Raw genomic sequence first — 16,581 nt, 5'->3', positions numbered from 1 at the left:
AAACAAAGTCTCGTACAGAGCCATCTGGATGCTAGACTGGTAGCTGTTATTATAAGCAAACTCAATCAACGGCAGATGACTATCCCAGCTGCCTCTGAAATCAATAACACAGGCTTGCAACATATCTTCTAGCGTTTATATAGTGCACTCGGCCTGTCCGTCGCTCTGGGGATGGAATGATATGCTCAGACTCACCTTAGTCCCTCATCTTTCCTGAAAAGATCTCCAGAAATTTGCCATAAAATGGGCACCTCTGTCAGTGGTAATAGATGTAGGAACTCCGTGGAGTTGCACTATTTCTTTAATATATAGTCTGGCATAATCCTCCGCTGAGTAAGTGGTTCTGACGGGAAGAAAGTGGGCTGATTGTTTTGTCGGCCTATCCACAATAATCCAAATAGAGTCATACTTCCGCGGAGTGCGAGGCAACCCTGTAATGAAGTCCACTTGGCTTCTGATGTTCAATTTTAACCTGCTGGCAATTCGGGCACTGGGCAACGAACTCTGCGATGTCCCGTTTCATGCCATTCCATCGTATAAGCATATAAGTTCATGGTACATTTTAGTGGATTCAGGATAACAGAATACCGAACATTATGCGTTTCGCCCATAATTGGCCGTCGCAGCCCTGCAACGTCAGGCACACATAATCTGCCTCTGTATAATAATACCCCATCAGGTGAGATCTCAACTGGGTCCCTTTCTTATCAAGGGTTGTATCTTTGTACCATACCAGAATAGAATCCTCGAACTGACGCTGTTTTACCTCTTCCCTAATCAACGATTCAGCAACTTCTCGGACAAAATCCCAATATCTCCAGAATCGACCAAACGGACTCCAAGGCTAGCTGACTAAAGAGTTTTACAGACCAATTCTTTATCTCTGAATGTACGCCGGTCAAGCCGTCCATAGACTCACGACTAAGTGCGTCTATCACAGCTTTAACTTTTCTAAAGTGGCACAAAATATTAACATCATAATCTTTCAATAATTTGAACCATCTTCTCTGCCGCGAATTCGGCTCCCTTTTTCTTAAAACGTATACTGGCAGCCCTTAGGATTCGTATAAATATCAACGCATGCCCCATATAAGTAATGCCGCCATATCTTTAAAACACGAATCACCGTAGCTAGTCCCAGATCATGAGCGAATTAATTTTCCCTCGTGCGGTCTGAGCTGCCGGGGAACATAGGCTATAATCTGACCATCCTCAGAGAACTACGTATTTCCGTCGACGTCGAAGGCCTAGGCCAATCCTTTATCGCTTCAATCTTCTGCATGTCAATTGTTTTCATTTATACTTACTTTACTTTACTTTCATTCGCTCCCCCTTATTCAGGGTTATACTCCTACCATATCCATGTCTTTTCTTTCTGACCTGCAACTAAATTTTCTCTTCGAGACATTAACAGAATCACAAGTATATAGTACGCAATCTTATCCGATAGCTGGTACTCAAGTAATATAATTAACATAGTTGTTTACCTCATAATAATCACATTCTTCCTTCATACCCATTCCTTACCTGTCATTCTATTTGCTCGACAATCGAATCATTCGATATTCACATAATTCATCATTTCATACCATAAGTTCTCCTTTGCCCTGCACTATTTCATTTTGGTTCGATTTTCGCAATTAACTTCGTGCTTTGCCCGTCGACTCTTTTAGAGACTCTGCTTAATCACGTTTCTTATGGTTCACTCTTTCTGACATTTTGATCTCCTTACCATCCACTCAATTATTCTCTTTTCTTTCCAAATATCGTTGTAGCGGAACCTTCCAATCTCAACTGGTAGCCAAATGAATATCAGTTTATTTCATAACATCTGTACCATACCTTTCCCTTTTTCTCGTAAATTCTGTCCAGCTAACGTTTTCCATATATTGCAACGTTGGCTATTAGGGTTCACCAATCGATCGACATAGTCATAAATGGGGGTCGTACACATACGTATATATATCACTGCCATTTCCTTTACAATACATCTTCAATCACTTGCTCAAATTTACTCTAATTTACCATTTCCCTAAGATTGGTATTGAAGTGTTAAACAAGTGCTAAGAAGGTTCCATAAGGATCGGAGATCAAACGAGTCGACGAGAACAAGTCTCGGAAAGTTGGGCAAACATACGGCCAGACATGCTGGCCGTATAAAATACACGGACCGTATGTCCAACCGTGGATCTGGCCCAGCACAATATAGCTCACTGGACCAAACATACGGTCCAACATACGGTCAGTGAAAATTATACGGACCGTATGTTGGTCCGTATAAAGTGGGTCGGCCAGATTTTTAAAATAAATATAAGGGACCCTTTTCATTTTAATTCATTTCATTCCTACTCTCCACTTCAAAAACCCTCTAGAGAATACTCTAACATTCATCCATAAGAAAAATTCAAGGGGAATTGATGATCAACAACATAAAACTCATGGAGCAAAGCATATGAAACTCAAGTAGGATTCATCTTCTTCAAGAAAACCCTAAGGAGGCGAAGTGAAATTTTGGTGAAAGAGGAAGAATTCCATTCAAAGCTTGTTCCACCATCATCTAAGGTATGTTTCATGATTTTACTATGTTGTTTAAGGTATTGGAAATCTAAGATGCTTGGATTGTAGAAAAACATGGAAAATGAGTTTTTAAAAGGATGAGTAGTGTCACAATTGAATGGAAGTTGGATGGAAATCATGAATGTTGATATGTTGTGATCATGAATACATTATAAATAACGTTTAGACCATGGGATAAGTGTGACGTATGAGGAGATGTGATGATAGGCTAAAACCACTAAATGTGGAGAAATCGGAAGAAATTGGTGGATTTTGCTAAATGTATATAAACGATGATTGTTGGTCTCTATATTGCGATTATTGTTGTGAATGTTTGGGAGCTGAAGTAGAATATGGGAAACGTAGTAGAAACAAAGGAAATGCTGCCCAATTTTCTCTAGAAATAGAAGCCCGTTCTTATACTTGCTTAACTAACGACGGCATGAACTCTCTTGAAGGTATACACGAGTGCATCATAAGGGAAACGAACAAGCGATAAGAATGGTAAACGTCCAAGGTATGTGAGGCTCGTCCCTTTCTTCCAAAGGCATGATCCCTAAGTTATGATTTCATAAATGTTTCCATATTTCCCTTGTTATCAAAAAAAAAAAAAAAAAAGTCTAAGATTCCAAGGTATGATTTCCTTCCTGATAATCCATAAGTGTTTCCTAAGATATTCGGATTTTCCAAACCAAAGTTTGTGATTATGTGAGATCTTATGATAAAAACGATGGATATGTTCTTCCATGACACCGATGATGTCAAAAATGAGAATATCATTATGATGAAAATGATTTTATGTTTAAAGGTTCCAAGTTTACGATTTCAAGGACGACATGAGAATGTTGAGCCATCTATTGACTTCTCGATTTTATTCATGGATGATGACTACATTTTCTTTAAGATTTCAAAAATATATGGATTGACTTCTTATAAGATTATGACCCTATTTTATGTTCCCTCTTGATGTTACTATTCACATCTGTATTCTTCATTGGTAGTCCCACCTTATAATAATTGTTCCTTCAAGGTGAGGCACGACGATCATGATTAAACCATAATATAAGCGGAGGTTACCGACCTTACGTCACTCCGTTAGAGCCATAACTTTTCCTTGGGCTCTCATGCATGCTATGTATATTATATAAGTAAATGATATGTATATGTATACAGGGGATATGGGGAAAGGTGAGGCGCTATAGACGCATAGCCACCTGGTCAGCTGGCACATTATGATCTCATCCAGGACGCAGGATGCCCGGACGCGGGATATATGGGTAATGGATCGGGCCATACGTTCCACGGCATTATATTGATACATGATGATATATGGATCGGGCTGCACGTTCCGCAGCAATACACGATATGATGTTTATGAGTATGCATGCATGAATCCGCCTTAAGAGGCAAGCAGTTACTGGTTGTCTTCTTGTATTCACTTTATCTTCTTATTCTCTCCTTTATTCCTTGATGCATGCCTTACATACTCAGTACAATGCTCGTACTGACATCTTTTTTCTTTTTGGATGCTGTGCTCATGCCCACAGGTAGACAGGGAGACGGTGCATATCCGTAGGAGCCATCTGCAGGTTTACAGGAGCACTCCACTATTTCGGAGGTGCTATTTGGTTGATCCTTTTACGTATATTGGTATATGTCATCCAATAGAGGCTCGTAGATACTCGATGTGGGTTATGTGGTTCCATGACGTGGGTAATATGCATGTGTATAAGTATATGGAAATATGTAAAGCATTATATTCTGTAATGAAAAGCATATCCCTTTCCTTAAAGTTAACCGAAAATCGATGGATGATTGTTGAACGGGTTAAGGAAATTATAGCTCGAGCGGTGCTCGGTGGTTAGCCCCGGGTACCCGTCGCGGCCCCCTGCTGGGTCGTGACAAAAAGAGTCGTGCAGACGCGCATACAAGGACAGAGTCTTGCAGGCTACTTGACAGAAGGTAGAAATAGTTATAAGGTTGGAAGAATTTCGATGGCAAGTTTTACTTTGAGAGAGAGGCCTAAAGGGGGAAATGCCCGAGCCTTAGATTTTTTTACAGAACGGTTACCTAGATGGCAAGGACAGTCTTGAAGTATTCGTAAGAGCCGGAAGTTATGAGACTGATAAGCATATCAGTCAACATTCGAGGACAAAATTTCTAAAAGGGGGAAAGATATTACATCTCGCATTTTCATACGTGAAAGTGCATCGTAAGTTAGTCGACGTAAGCTCGGAGAGAAAGAACCTTCTCAAGTTTATGAGTGTTTAAAACCCTATATATCACATGTTGGAAGGTCTAGAAATTAAATGAATTGAAGAAAATAAGTTTCGTCGAAAGTCGGGAATGTTATAACCCGTAGTTTTGGGGTAAGACAAGGAGTGCTTAACATGCTAAAAATGTCATTTTAGGAGTTATTAAATTGCATAATAGTCATATGTTAAGTGTTGAAGTCAATCAAGTTGTAAAACAAAAGTTATCACGAGTTATGTTCACAATTCAACTGAAATTTGGGTTTGATGTCACATAGCTTTTCTTCCAATGTACTTAGAGTTACGGGGTGATCCACCCACCAAATTGAATAGACTAGTTTTCAACACATTAAACATTTCATATAAATGTAGAGTAGAGAGATATTCACGTTTTTGCAAGACTAAGCAGACAACCCCCAGGACCCACTTAGGTGGTGGATGTTTATCCACCTATTTAAAGCGTTGCTGAGCCCATTTCAGGTCATTTTTTGACCTTCCCTCATTCCTTACAACTTCTAAGAGCTCTCCAAAGGTTCCCTCACTATCCAAGAGTGATTTCCACAAGTTTAAAAGACAACTTTGCCTTCGGAAAGTTCGTAGCACAAGTAGAACTCGTCCTCCACTAGTGGTTGTTGATGTTACGGTTCACTTTTATGCGGGTGCATAAAAGCTAATAAGAAGTTGCGGACGCTATTCAGATTTTATATTTTTAGAGTCACCACCTAATTTATTGGTAAACTAGGAAAACTGAGTTAAAAGGGTTTTATCAAACAAAGAAAAATCTTTTTTAAACCAGAGTTCGAGGTAAGGGTTCTGGTGATCCCCTAGGGAAGGTTTTAAGCACACTAGTATTAAGGATCCGTAGAATACAATTGACCTTCGAGCTTCAATGTATGATTAATGTGATTATGTGCAAAAAATGTTTACTTTATTGCTAAAATTGTCATGCTAATCATAAAACTCCACTTTTTGGCAAAAATATCCTTTAAGGAAGAAAAAGTTGGTTTCTATTGGGAAAATGTTATAAGGAGGTTAAATTCACTTCAATTTTCAGATCAAAACACACTTAAGATTTCTCTTAAGTAGAGTTTCCACTAATTTGGTCCTAATGTCGTGATTTAATCCTTATAGTTTTTGTATGTATATATATAGAAAAATAAATTGTCACTACCCAACCCCGTAGGCCGTGACTGGCGCCCTAGTTGGGCACCCTGACGTACTTATTCAATCGAATCACACACACAAATAGCATATACTGCCATAAATACTATATGCCGTCTAAAACCATATCAAACTGTTCAAACACATCTCAACGCAACCGTATGCGGATATATATATATATATATATATATATATATATATATATATATATATATATATATATATATATATATATATGTCAAAAAGCCGGCAAGGCTATCAAATGTATCAAAAGCCGACAAGGCTAACAGATGTATCAAAAGCCGACAAGGCTAACGGATGGCGCAACGGCCCAAAACATATACAAAGTGCACGCCGACAAGGCTGCCATAACGAATAGGGTCACACGAACACATCTGTACAAAAGTAGGCACACACACCCACAAATACGTCTACAGACCTCTAAACAGACCAACAGAAACATATGGCGGGACAGGGCCCCGCCGTACCCCTGAGCAAATATATACGTACATAGCGAACAAAATATATACCAAAATATGTGCTCTGAAATGAGAAGAGCACTCCAACGGCAGAAGGGGGTGTCCTAGACTGGAGGATCACCAAACTGTGCGTCTGTACCTGCGGGCATGAAACGCAGCCCCCGAAGAAAGGGGGTCAGTACGAAATATGTACTGAGTATGCAAAGCAGAATATACAGAAGCAAACCTGAGACATAAACGAAATAGTAGTACAGAGAATAGGTATAAATCCGTCGTATCAAAATGTTTACTTTAAAAATATGTAAGTCATGCAGAAGGTACAGAAGAATATGGTCGCCCGCCCGTCGATGGCGCCATAACACAGCATCACACCAGAAAGGTTTCAAATCTCCGAATCCCCGTCACATAGCATAACCCAGCATAACGCCATACACACCATAACATCATATATAAGTGGAACCCGACCCTCTTTGGCGAGTAGCTCGGTGAACCATAAGCACAGCATAACTCCGGAGTATATCAAAGTGTGCACGACAACAGAACCGGCCCGGGACTCGGCGAAGGGAATAACAGAATGCACGAGTAGAGTCGTGAGTAGTCATATGCATAAAATCATTATCATAACCTCAAACATAAGTAAAATGATCATACTTGCAAATCGAAGTAATAGTTATATCAAATTTTTTCAAAAGTTCTCCGAATTACATAAAAGAACGTCGCGGGACCCACGGACGGGTATTTATCCGAGTCGGGCCCGCCTATAGAAATCATACTCATCATAGGCCATGCAAACTCATACGAAAATATCAAAACAATCCGAGCCTTTATGCGAAAGATATGGCATTCAAAAATTTCGAAATTCTTTAAAGTGAAACCTTTTTATACAAAGTTCGGAAGGCGATTATTTCAAAGACGTAATGGTTCATACTTTTATCAAATCATACATGAGAGTGTCAAGGAATATATATAGATCATACCGTGCTCGGATTTCGAATCATAGGATTTTCCTAAAGGTTCGTAATCTAGCCTATCCAAACTAAGGCATGCCAAAAGAAGGAAGGTGAGAGCTTTACATACCTCGAACGCCCTCCAAGCTAGCCGATCTAAAGTTAATCCCAATCTACGCCTCGGGCTCCCCAAGGCCTACAAATATGCCAACGAATATCCAATATTAACCATAGGCACTTAAGTAATTTATTTATTCCAAACTAACTCTAAATTCTACAGAAAATTCGGCAGCATTTCCCCTGTAAATAGGCCAACCCGAGAATTTAACTCGCTCAAAATCAACAACAACAACCACAATAACCAACCTAGTAACATCGATAATCAATTCGAAAGACAAAATAACAATAGTAACTTTCTTTTACATCATTCAATAACTTTCCAACTATTCGTTTCAACGGCTTACATTCAAGCCACAATATAGCTCATACATTCAATTGCCAACCCGAATTCTTACCAACAACATTCAAGAACTTTCTAAACAATTCACATAATATTTCCACAAGCCAATAATTTTCTTTCTATGTTGGCCGAAAACAGCCCCAAACCGATAACAGCCCCCTACGCCACACTTCTCAATTTCTATTCATGATTTGTGTCAACAATCCACAATATAACGATATAATTCTCATAAATATACAATTTACGTCAAACGCGCAATAAGCCTCAAATCAGTCTGCAACAATTCACCATATCATTTTGGGACATTAAATTCTCATTTCCAACATAGAAGTCATCACATTAACCATTACGACGCTAAGAGATAGCAATTCATGCTTTGCTTCAACTTGGGGCTATACTCGGCCACTCTACACACATTTACATATATTGAGGATTTTTATTCTCTTCCCCACTCTCCAACAATCTAACATGATATAAGAATTGATTCATAAATTCCATTTTCTACACCCATATACACGGCTAGAACACAATGCACACACTCTACTTCCAACATACTATATTTTACCAATTTCATCCATATTAACATACTACAACATGAAATAAAGGTTCGCAACACAAAAGTAAGAGCAAAACATACCTTTGTTCTTCACCTCCACCAATAGGCTAGGGTTTGCAAATAGGCACAACTAATGGTTGGATGACCCAAACAATACTTCCACGCTACTTAGGGGCTTCAATATAGTGGGTTTGTATCAAGGAAATATTTTTAGGAAGACTCAAAATGGGGTTGGTTTTTCTCCTTGGTTGGCCGAGAGCTTCAAGTTGAAGCTCTTCAACTTGCTTTGTTTTCTTCTTTTGCTAAGTATAGAAAATGAGGAAAGAAGACTTAGTGGTCATCTTTTAAGTCCCCTAAAGAAATATCTCCATATTGTCTTTGGCCCACACAATGTGTTGGACCAATTAAAATTGGTCACACAAGGTGTGGGACCATTTCAACTTGCACGGCCACCATGACATTTTGCACAACATTTTTAAATTCCAATTTTATGAATTATGGTCCCAATTTTTCCTAAGTGTTCAATACCAATAATTTCATATATAACTTATAGCTCAAAATAAAATCAAATGGTCAAAAGTTCCGACTTCAATTCCCGGAATGGTCTTGGCCTTAAATTATCATAGTTACTCCGGGTTGCCCCAATGTATAAAAATACGAGACGTAACATAAATGGAGTATATCTCCTTTGTAAAAAGTGGCATAGATTTTGTATAAGTATGAATAGAAGTCCACTTATTTAGTTTTAGTCCATTGAAGCTCAATTAACCAACCATATTTTAAAACCAAAGCCAACTTACTTCTCAAACTATAGTCCAAGTATATTTCTTTTTATTTATTTGCCTTAAGTTTTGGGCTTTTGGCCCAAAAGTGTTTGAAAATCCCTTAAGTCCAAACAAGTTTTAAAGAAATCCACTCGCACTTGTATTTTATGGAAATTTAGTTTTTTTTATTCCAATTTTGGTCCAAAGTCAGCCCAAGTTTTTATGAATAGACCCAAAATGTTTCGAGTCCATTTTATCAAGTCCAAAGGAAGTCCATTTCATGCTTTTAATTTTCAAGTGGGCCTATAGCCCAAAACCAGTTCTTTCATTTATTTTTTTTGTAAGAAGGGGCATACAGCCCTAATCAAATTTTTCAGTCCGGATCCATTCATACCACCTATTTTGTCATCTTTATACTCCGAAAGAATTTTTTGTAAAAATCATAAGATTTTCCGATTTGCATGCATAGTTCATGTTTAATTTTGAAAACCATCTTCTTCTTTTTTTGTGAAAAATGTTTAACCATCTACACGAGTTTTTCCTAATTCTAATCGCATTCGGGTTCCAATAATAATATTAGTGTTGTTTAAATATACAACTTATAAACACGGAAACATATATATACACAATAATGGCAAGAGAAGAAAGTTAGGCTGGTGGGCCTTAGCCCACCAGTTGACCATTTTCACCCATGGTTGGGCCTTCTTGTTTCATCTTTGGTTCGGACTCGATCAAGGAAAAAAAAGAAGTTGGGCCTCTAGCCCAACAAGCTTTGAAAGAGGAGACTGGCCTGTGGCGATGGTTCCATGCAAAAAGGGAGAGGAGAAAAGGAAAATAGCGGTTAGAGGGTATCTAAACTCAATGAACGAATTAATAAAGAATCTAAATGGATAAACACAAATACGTATAAATCATATGTCTTCTATATATAACTAAGTATACATGCAGTATTCAGTGAAATGGAAACAAGCTGAAAATATGGGCAAGCAGGCATAAATCACAAGAAAAGCAATCCCAAATGCAAGTTCATAATATAACCGGCCCAAATCTAGAATCAAATGAAAACAACAAGCCCAGTAGGAGAAGAAAAACAGAGAAAACAGGCCCAAAGCCCCACCATGAAGTATACAAGACAGGTTTATAAGTTAAACTTAATGATATACAAGGTGTACACCTCTTATATACACCCGAGTGTAGACAAACATGTATACTTTGTATATTCTGCATCTATCAGCACAACAACTCCTCTAAAGAGGGCGAAGGATAGACGTAGATGTGAAATAGTGCAGGTTAAGCATATATCAGACTATACATGACTTATGTTTGATGCATTTGATCCTTATTGATGTTTATAACATGTCTATATCAACATTTAGTCCATAGATGTACAGTTCTTGACTTCAAATTTAAACAAAGCAAGCACAGGACAAGTTTCTTTCAATTACTACCAAGATAGTTCTTATATCCACATATGAGACAAATCAGTAAAAGCATGGACAGATAGAAGGGACTGAGAAGAGAAGCTACTAACACACTTACGGTCATGCTAAATCAAAATTGAAAGAGTATGCTCAGGTCCTTAAGCTAAGCATCGGATTCATATTCATATAGTGAACAGACTGCAGGATTCTATCATACCAACACAGATAAAGGGATTATAAGAAAGTAGAGTGGTTTACAAAATGGGAAGAATGATTTTACACCCATCATGGACAAATTCAAACCATACCAATACACAAGTACAGAAAAAGAGGGAAGGTCAAAACCATTTATGAGGAAAGCTTTTGACACACAATGAGGCCAAACTAGACTTAAGACATGCACACTAGACTTCAAACAGATTCAATGAGACAAGACAGGGTCAAAGTTAATTCAAGATGGGCATACAAAATCGGATAAGGTAAGAACAGGGTCAAAACATGTCACTTTCAGACCACAGAAAGAGCTTATGCCATCTTTGGGATTTTTCAGACAAAGTATTCAAACCAATAGATTCAGTTCTTTCATACATATAGGATAACTTAGGCACATGTGAAATATGAGAAGATGCAAAATATTTTAAGCAAAAAACACACATGAACAACTTAAATATCACAGACCATCACGGATGTCTCATAACCACAAGATTTCAAGTTAAACATGAGAAGATGGAGTGTTCATTAAAGGATTAAAACTTATTAACTTAACATGAATCAACTTAAGACAGTTTTTGTGCTAAACTAGGTGGAACAAATTAGAATAAGCATATTAAGTTCCTACTACTCTCAGTTTCCTTTTACACACAAATACCTTATTCTATCCAGTTTAAAATTCATTTAGGCACCCCTTCTAGTCTAGAGTTTTCATGAAAACATCAAAGGGAATGAAAAGTTAAACACTTGAGCAAATCATGACAAACATGTTTTAGACATGCTGAGGATAGTATTCAAGCAAATAAGAGGATATGAATAGATATGAATATTCTTACACTGTAACACTAGCATTTTAGAGGTCAAATTAATATTTTTCTTATTAAAAACCCTATATGCATATCCCAACCCCAATTTGAATCTTAAATGTAGCCAAACATGACAATCTATCACTGATCTCATAATAGGACATGACAGGCAAAACAAAATGACAAGTGACTAACTTAAATCCAAGCAGGCAACTATGCAATCTGAGCGTTGCCCTACTGTGAGCATATATCAGGTGCATGCACCAATGAAAAAACTAGATCTAATCCAACCCAATCATTTAAAAAACATACTACACACTTAACAGGAAATGAAAGCAGTTAAAAGAACCCAGCAAGACAAACATTTCTGAATTTGCAGCTAAGCACGAAACATACAGACTACAAAGGACCTAAAGATTCCCCTCATCCCTTATAACTTGACTAATTTAGACATGTTTTCCTAAGTGTATAAACAACATCTAATAAACTTAGTTAAGTCAAGAAAGATACATGTTTGGACAGTGCAATTAACTAGGCATGTTTAATGTTACACCTTAGAAATTTGGGTTGTCGTACTGTGAGTAGACTAGAGCAAGCATAAGGTGAGCATGGAGCTCTTATAACCATAAGAAGGGTATTTGGTAGCTTTAAAGGGTATGTGATAAGAATTTGGAGTTATATGAATTGGTGAAACTAAGTTCGTTAAAGGAAGTGAACTATAAGTTGTGTTCGGGAAGATTTCGTAACAACCGAGCTAATGACGACCTAGTAACGCCTTGAGGAGAATTTATAAGGCTCCTTAGATGGTTAATGAAGTATTATACAAGTGTCAAGAAGGTTCCACAAGGATTGGAAGTCGAACGGGAGCAACTTTGGAAAATGTGAGCTATACAGCCACTTATACGGCCCGTATAAATTATGTGGACCGTATAACCTGTCCAGAGAAAGGTCCTCCACTGGAAGTATTATACTGTCACTTATACGGACCGTATAAGTGTTCGTATAACACCCGACGGGCAGCTTTTAAATTTTATATAAAGAGGATCCCAAATTCATTTTCCTCATTTCTCATCTTCTCCACACTTCAAGAGACCTCTAGAATATTCCACACACTTCATTAACACAAATTGAAGGTAAGTCAAAGATCAAACACCAACAATTAGTAGAATCAAATTCAAGGATGCTCACTAGGGCTTGTGGAAATCAAAGAATCTCTTTGGTATTGAAGTTGGGTTTTCTCCAAGTGAAGTATTTTCACCTAAAGACCATTCCTATGTGATCAAAGGTGAGTTTCACATTAAATTCATGTTACTAAGAATACTGAGTAGTTGAAGGACTTGGATTATGGAAGAAAGTAAAGTATGAAGTTCAACTATGGAAATAGTGGTATTCTTGAATGGTAGCTTGACTTGAGTCATAGTTCTTGACATACCATGAGTGTAATCTTGTTGTGAATGATGCAAATGATGTTAAAGGAGTGTTATATGAGAATGAAAATGAAGTTGTGTTGCAATTATGATTATGGGTGACTTTGAAAGGGGATGTTGGGAATTGAATAATGTTTAAGTTGGGTTTTCTCCAAGTGAAGTATTTTCACCTAAAGACCATTCCTATGTGATCAAAGGTGAGTTTCACATTAAATTCATGTTACTAAGAATACTGAGTAGTTGAAGGACTTGGATTATGGAAGAAAGTAAAGTATGAAGTTCAACTATGGAAATAGTGGTATTCTTGAATGGTAGCTTGACTTGAGTCATAGTTCTTGACATACCATGAGTGTAATCTTGTTGTGAATGATGCAAATGATGTTAAAGGAGTGTTATATGAGAATGAAAATGAAGTTGTGTTGCAATTATGATTATGGGTGACTTTGAAAGGGGATGTTGGGAATTGAATAATGTTTAACCTGATGAAGTTTATCGATTGTAATATCGTGAGTGTTATTATTGACGTTTGGGAAGTTGTTTACTATATGAAGAAGGTTGTTGAAACAAAGGAAACGCTGTCCAATTTTTGTTAGCCCTTAGTTGTTTTAGTTGAGGCCTAAGTATGTTTGCAGTTGTCTAATCTTCGTACGAATTCTCTTGAATGTAGAAACATCAGCTTGGAAGGAGAACGCTAATTGTGAGGAGAAGTGAAGGTATGTAAGGCTAGTCCTTCTTTTCTGAGGCATGATTCCTATAACATGATTTCCCCTATCTTTTCATGACTCTCTTACATTCTAAAAGTTCCAAGTCCATGATCATTGAGAGCTTCTCATGAGATATGGATAAGAGATGGGTTACGATAATGTCAATGATAATGATGATTCTATGTACAGAGATTCTAAAGCTTATGATATGATGCTATTATGATGTTAATGATCTTTACATGATTCCTTGATGTTATTCATTATTGATGGCCTCACCTTATAATGTTAGTTCCTTCAAGGTGAGACATGACGACCATGATGTTCCATAATGTAATCGGAGGTTACCGACCTTACGTCACTCCGATAGAGTTACAGCTTTTACTTGAGCTCTTATGCATGCTTTATGTTAAGTATATGATAATGATTACACCGTGTCTATATGGCACGGGCAGCACCGCTAAGGCGGGCGACTTATGGATGATGATGACAGCACCAGTAGTGGGAGGCGTGAGATGATTCCCCCGAACGCGGGAGGCCCGGACGCGGGCTAATGATGCTATTGATTCCGACAGTTCATGTATGTATGTATTATATGTTTTTAAGGTGAAAGTGAGTATGCATGATTCCGCCTCAAGAGGCAAGCAGTTACAGTTATCCTTTCTTCTTATGCAGTTACAGTTATCCTTTCTTCTCATGCTTTCTATACTTCCTTATTATGTTATCATATACGACTTACATACTCAGTACATTGTCGTACTGACGTCCTTTCTTTTATGGACGTTGTGTTTATGCCCACATGTAGACAGGAAGACGGCCCGGACACCTAGGAGCCTTACCAGCAGCTGTACGGGAGCACTCCACTACTCCGGAGTTACCGCTCATTGGCATATTCTTTTGTGTACATATTGAGGCATGGAGGGGTCCTGTCCCATCCTCATGTTCAGCACTCCAATTAGAGGCTCGTAGATACATGTGTAGGTAGTAGATGTTATGTGGTCTCATCAGTATATATTTTGTACATCATTTTTGTAGCCTTGTGGGCCTACACATAATTATGTGTACGATTTGGGAGATGTTAGTTCTTATTTCATAGTAATTTTACCTTGAGAATTATGTTTTTGTGAGATGAGTATGATAGCTAGAAGGATATGCGGTGCTCGGTAGTCAGCTCCGGGTACCCGTCATGGCCCCCTAGTCGGGTCATGACATTTAACACTAAGGACTCCTAGTCTATTCACCCTGAAACATACTTAGTCATTTATATGATTTTGAGCAAAAACACAGAGACTACCAACATAATAACTGAATTAAATTCCAACTAATCAATCCCATTCAACAAAGCATCCTAATGTAAACCTCCTCTAATAAACAAAAACTAACAGGTCACAACCAAGTAATTCATACTAATCATCTGGAATACTAGCATATGATCAAGCAAGTTAATATGCAAACAAATATTAGAGATGCTAAGAATCACTTTAAGCATATGGTAGAACATTAGTTCAGTCAAACATGTTAATGGATTAGCAAGCAAATCACATCTTTAGGCAGTTGATTAAGTTAAGCAAAATCTATAGGCACATTACCAAATTAAACTAATCAGATAACACAGAACTAATCTAAGCTAAACATGTATTAACTTACTTAAGGAAATACTAAACTAAGAATACATACATAGCTAACTAATCATGACTAACAAACACAAATCATATAACCACATAGCAAAGCAAAATAAAGAACTGCTAAAAAATAAATAAAGGAGAGAAAATTACCTTTGTTGTGTGTGGTCAAATGTCGAGATTAGACTTGGAGGTTTCCTTGCTCCTTACCGCACGAACTCAGCTACAAACAAGAAGAAAAAAATTAAACTGTTACTCGACAAAGACTAAGGAAATTCAACTAAGTGTCCAATTCAAATATCGGTCACTCGTTAAAACCCTAGTATCGACTTTTTTTGTGAATATGTATGATATTCTCTATGTGTATTGTGAAGAGTTGGGGTTCTTTAAATAGAACCCCAAAAATCTGAAAATCCTAACCCAATTCGATGTGGGACTAAATGGTTTTTTGAGAGAATAGATGAATCCATGTATTTCAACAAAAGCCAATAGAAATCTAGGCTTTTGGCAAGCAAAAAGACAAAATCCATTAAGGATTTGCAGAAAAGAGAGAGAAAGGATGGAGTTTACCTCTTTCCGTGGCTGATATGCGGTGGTGACGGTGAAAGAGGGCAAGAGCATTAACTGCTCTTGCCCAAAATGGAAGAGCAAGACTGCACTTCATATGTTTGACCCACGCTTTTTCCATTTCCAGCAACGACAGCGAAGAGAGAGGAAAAAATATTCTAGGAGGCTAGGGCTTTTACCCCTTTCAAACGATAAAGAGAAGTGAGGGTGTGGTTGGCTATTTTGGCTAAAATAAAGGGCGATGGGCCGGGTCCGGTTAGAATTTGGATTGGGCCTGGTCTTTTAGATGGAGGAGGGAAATGGCCCATATATACATGTGTTATACGCGATATACACATATATATGTGTATACACCAGTATACACATGTATATATGTGGAGGGTAAATGTTCAATTCATCTAATAGCCAAGATTGCAAAAAAAAAAAAAAAAAAAAAAGACATTTGATTGAACATTTCAAATATAACCGGATTAATGTTAATTAACCAATTAACCCTTAATGAATTTGGTCAAATGCATAAATTGACTAATTATTGCAATAATGACCTTAATTAATACATAGTAGCTAAGTGGCTATTTCTTATTATGGCTGTAATTAACACGTAACAATTAATTTCAAATGAAACCACAATTAATCAAATGGTTATTGTAAT

The 16,581-nt window shown here is 37.5% G+C and overlaps 1 long non-coding RNA gene across 1 annotated transcript; it reads right to left on the bottom strand.

The window, feature by feature from the left end:
* Positions 1 to 6,192: 6,192 nt before the first annotated feature.
* On the bottom strand, positions 6,193 to 16,148 carry LOC132634360 (uncharacterized). The gene is made up of 5 exons (XR_009580124.1): positions 15,933 to 16,148; positions 15,516 to 15,585; positions 8,493 to 9,965; positions 7,526 to 7,591; positions 6,193 to 6,587 (listed from the first exon to the last, which is right to left on the bottom strand). It is a non-coding gene; the product is annotated as an uncharacterized LOC132634360 (long non-coding RNA).
* Between the last annotated feature and the right edge of the window lie 433 nt (positions 16,149 to 16,581).

The sequence above is a fragment of the Lycium barbarum genome, chromosome 1 (genome assembly GCF_019175385.1).
Source record: "Lycium barbarum isolate Lr01 chromosome 1, ASM1917538v2, whole genome shotgun sequence".
Taxonomy (NCBI): domain Eukaryota; kingdom Viridiplantae; phylum Streptophyta; class Magnoliopsida; order Solanales; family Solanaceae; genus Lycium; species Lycium barbarum.
The sequence above is the reverse complement of the archived record's forward strand: the minus strand, read 5'-3'. Positions and strand labels throughout refer to the sequence as shown.